Genomic DNA, 4,688 nt, shown 5'->3' on the forward strand with positions numbered 1-4,688 from the left:
GTTCACATTCTAAGATCCTTCAAAACATGTTTAGAAGAAGCGGAATAAAAGACAATGTAAATTCTTTTAAACAGATAATAATTCAAATAGAGTCACGTTTTTAAAACGTGCACTGAGAATGATGTCATTATTATAAGGTAAAGGCATGCAGTAAAGAAAATACATTGTCTTGCAATTGTACTTGGTGTTTGTTTACTTAACAGTTGGCTTAAAAACACTATAAAACATTGAACACTTCCGAATAACGTGTAACAAAGCATTAACCATGATTAAGTGCATCGCCAGAGAGAGTATAACGCTATTTCACAAGAAAGAGGCATTCACTTTACTATTTCTATACATGCAGGGTTAAGAAAGAGAATATGAGGAAATTTAGATATGAACACTGAGGGTAAGGGCATGCAAAAATGTATAATAACCCATATAGCGCAGGATAATGGGGGCAACGCCCAACCAGAACAGAGCGAAGCCCATACCGTCCAGGGTTAGCGTTCACATCTAAATTAAAGAATTGCCCTAAAATGTCATCTAAAGAATGAGATACAGTCGTGTCACATGATGCACTTACAATGTAAACACATGCACTCAAACGTACGCATAATGATGTGCATGATAAAATAGAAGGCATACTTAAAAAAGAGAAAACTTAGCATGTGTACAGACGATAATGCATTGAATTTATCGTGATGATGATGATGGATGTTTAAAGGTAGCAGTGAAATTTGTACAAAACAAATGGAGGGGGGGGGGCATTTCTCAGAGTATGTAATTATATGGACAATCAGATTAAATATGCTTTAACAATCAATGTCCATACGACCCAACTATAGGGCATGCGCATTATTTGAGCATGGAAATTGCCCTTAGGAAAATCAATTATGCAGATGAGAAATCAAGCATATTCTAGTCAATACATCCATGTTATTTCTATTTAGAATGAAGGGAGAAACCATGAAAAGTAAAGCAAAATATCATCAATACTATACATGCTAAACATATCCATTAATCACTTGTTCTTTTTTTCATGGTTATTGAAGGACGATTTCTTATTCAATCTCACAATGATAATAATGATAGTAATGATAATAACAACAACAATAATGATAATAATAATGATTGTAATAATGATAACAATAATATAAATAATGATAATAATAATAATGATAATAATGATATCAATCACAATAATGATAACAATAAACATATTAAATATCATTATTATTGTTATTATTACTACTATATTAGCTATTATATATTGCAGCTGTAATGCAATTATTATAGGTGATGTCATGGGCTTGTCCCTTTCCATTTTCTTATGTTTTAGTACAGATATATTTCCTTTCATAAACAATCAATATCTAATGCGTTCAATCAGTTGTCAATCCAATCTCGAAGGCATACTAGTAATTTCAATAAAATATATCAAAGTGAAATTCGTGCGTGCGCTAGCTGCTTCACCGAAATTACTGCAGATCCTTAAAATTATATTTCCGTTCAAGTCACAATTGTTTTCAGCCTACTAGACAGTCGGGGTCCCGGGGGGGGGGGGGCACTTCCATTCACGAGTGGATACCATGCGCGACCATGGGGTCAACACGTAATTTCCATATTCTTAAAAAATGCACCCCTTAACAAGTATTGGCGTGTGAAACCCTACTGGAAACAAAACGATACTAGTCTTGGCAAATATTCCCTGAAATGAACCCCTAAACAAGTACAGGAATGTTTTATTGTTACGGGTCCTTCGACCGGTCGTCGGGTTTACCGCTTATTTGGCTTAGTACGACCCCACCTTCTACACCTCGCGCAAATCGGACTCTAAACACGAAATGTTGGGGCAAAAAGGACATCCTCTATAAAACATTTTAGTCTTGTTTTATCATCCCCGCAAATTCGACCCTAAACACGTAATCTTCCTAGCGAAATAGATACCCATTTTTCATTATTTTTGTGTTTTTGACACCCATATCACGTTACGTACGAAACGTGCCCTATCGTGAAAAAGACATCCTTTTTACGTGTTTTTTGGTCGCGCATGTATCCACTCATCAATGTAAGTGGCCCCCCCCCCCGGGTCGGGGTACAGCTGGGTACAGTCTGAGTCAAGGGCGCCGGAAGCGGGGGGGCAGGGGGGCACTTGCCCCCCCAAAGAAAATTTTGGGGGGGGGGGCAAAACGAGATTTTGCCCCCCCCCCCAATGTGCCCCCCTAAAAGTAGAAAAAAATATATTATTTAAGGACAAAAGTAAACGATGAAGGCACTTTTCTGCCTAAGAATTGTCATTTCCATTGTCAAAAATGAAAAAAAATTCGCCCCTGACGGGGCAATTACACATCATAGTAAGCCTTGCGTCTTTTGACGAATATGTCCCTCTGTGAAACATACCTTTGATAAGCCCCTTTTCCATCTTATTACAGTGTGATAACGTTTAACCTTTTAATGAATACATTAATTTAGACTAAAACCGAATGAAAGTGGTTCACCAATGCTGTGTCGGCTAACAAACGCGCGGTCGCACAGAAACGCTCGGACCGGGGTGGTGTTTCATCAATATTTTCGTCCGACAAGTTGTCAGATCTGACAACTTTCCTGTATTCTGATAGGTTGAGAAGCATTACTACCATAGCAACTGTCGGATAAAACGTCCGACAAGTCCTTTTATGAAATGCTCCCCGGACCCGATATCACCAACGCGCGTGAACGCTAGCATGGCTAGTTACTCGAGCAACATATGGAATATGAAAATAGCTGTAAAACCGAAAAGTTTAAAGAGTTATAGAGGCTTGAGTAGTTGCTTATTGGATAAATGAGAAGATGCTAGCTTGAGTCGGCGAATGGAGTGCAGAGCAGGAGTACTCATCTATCAACTAATCAAGCCTCTTCAAGTCTTCAACCTTTTCTGGTTTACTGTCTTTATCAGGACTACGCTCATTTGAACAAAAAATTACTCGACTATCAACTGTCCACTTCCTCCTATCAATTTCACTTCTTCCTCTATCCACTTTTTCGAAAACTCCACATGGTGTACCGTCAACCACATCCGCTATTGGAATGTAATTGTTTTCTTCTAAATAATGTTACATAATGTACATTATGAACTGCCGTAGTTTGTTAATTCATGATTATTTACAAATTAATATTTTCTGGAATTTGATGTTCATCATTTCCTAGTTATGGTCACATTTCCCCCTGAAAATATGTAAAGAAAAAAGAAGATTTTGAAGGGGTCATCCAAAAGTGCTTCCCAGCCATCCAAAACATGCCAAAGGAAACACATAAATCGAGCAATGTTTTAAATTTCAGAAAGGTTTAAAATTGTTAGACAATGATTAAGCAGGTCATAATTTTTTTTCCTCCAGTTACAAAATATGAAACGTTTTGCCTATGCATGGATAATCAGGGAATGACTATCTCCAATGCTGAGGTCAAAAATGATTTGCATAAAATGGGGATTTAAGTGCTTATCGACGTCTGCCACGTCAGAACAGTATGACATTTTGAATTTGAAAAGACATCCATTAGAATGTATGTTGTTTCTGTTGTTACGCTAAGTTATGCTTAATACACTCCTTGAAACTTATGATAATTGTGCTCTCTCGCGTCTTCCGTGTATGTAACTGTACATAAATAAGTATTTCTGAAAGGATAATGCATGAAAAATGTAATTTCTGGTATTTGAGTCAATATAAGCGTATTACGTAATTTAATTGATCAGACGCAAAAACCACATTTTGCGCGTAGATTTCATAGGTTCTCATAAACTCTGAGTATAGTCTTTCGTAGTGAATTCTATGTTTAATTCTCAAGAAATTTATTTTTGAATTCTCTTAGAAACGCAACTTTTATACTCCATTTTTACACAATGTCCTTACACTGTAAAAAATATTGGGCAAAATTTTAACCAGCACGAGGGTAATTATGTATCCAACCAATTTTGGGCAGTACTTTACACAATGCGGGAAGCATATTGTCCAGTATGGTTAAAAAATAAGCAGAAATTACTTTAGAATGAGCAAATTTTCATCACACTGGATAAATAATGATGCCCAAAAGAAATGCCCAATGTTGGTTGGATACATAATTACCATCATGGAGCATTTTTACCCAATATTTTTAAGAGTGTACGGGGGTCCAACCTCCTCTCCCTCTCGATCGATTCGGTATCTCACGTTGTCAAATATATTGTGCCCCCTTCGGGATTTTGCCCCCCCAAAACTGAAAGTGTTCCGGCGCGCCTGGTCTGAGTAGCCCATGGGTGGGGTCATTTTTTATCCTTATATCCTTTTTGTCTCATTTTCCCTGGGCATTTTTCATCTCCCGTAACTGTCGCTCCTTCTTCTTCTTCTCCCGGTTCTTCTATTTTTAATTTCTCCTTTTTTGCCCGAAGCTAGCTAGGGTTCGTAATGTGGTGGGAACGGTTGGGGGGGGGGGGGGGTACTGGTAATAGTGGAAATGGTTTCGGGAGCTAAATATAAAGTGCCAACCGAGTCGTATTTGGCCCTGATAATAAAAGAAGAGTGTCCATTACTATCAGTTCATCTTGATAATTAATAAAGAGACAGGAGAGTCAATCTGTATTTCGTTGTCTGAATGATGTACTTATAGACTCAAGTTTTGTATTGTTGTTATTTTTTTCAAATTAATTGTTAACCTTTTAGTTAAAATATGTATCAAAATTGAAACTGACC

The sequence above is a fragment of the Lytechinus variegatus genome, chromosome 13, assembly GCF_018143015.1.
Source record: "Lytechinus variegatus isolate NC3 chromosome 13, Lvar_3.0, whole genome shotgun sequence".
NCBI lineage: Eukaryota > Metazoa > Echinodermata > Echinoidea > Temnopleuroida > Toxopneustidae > Lytechinus > Lytechinus variegatus.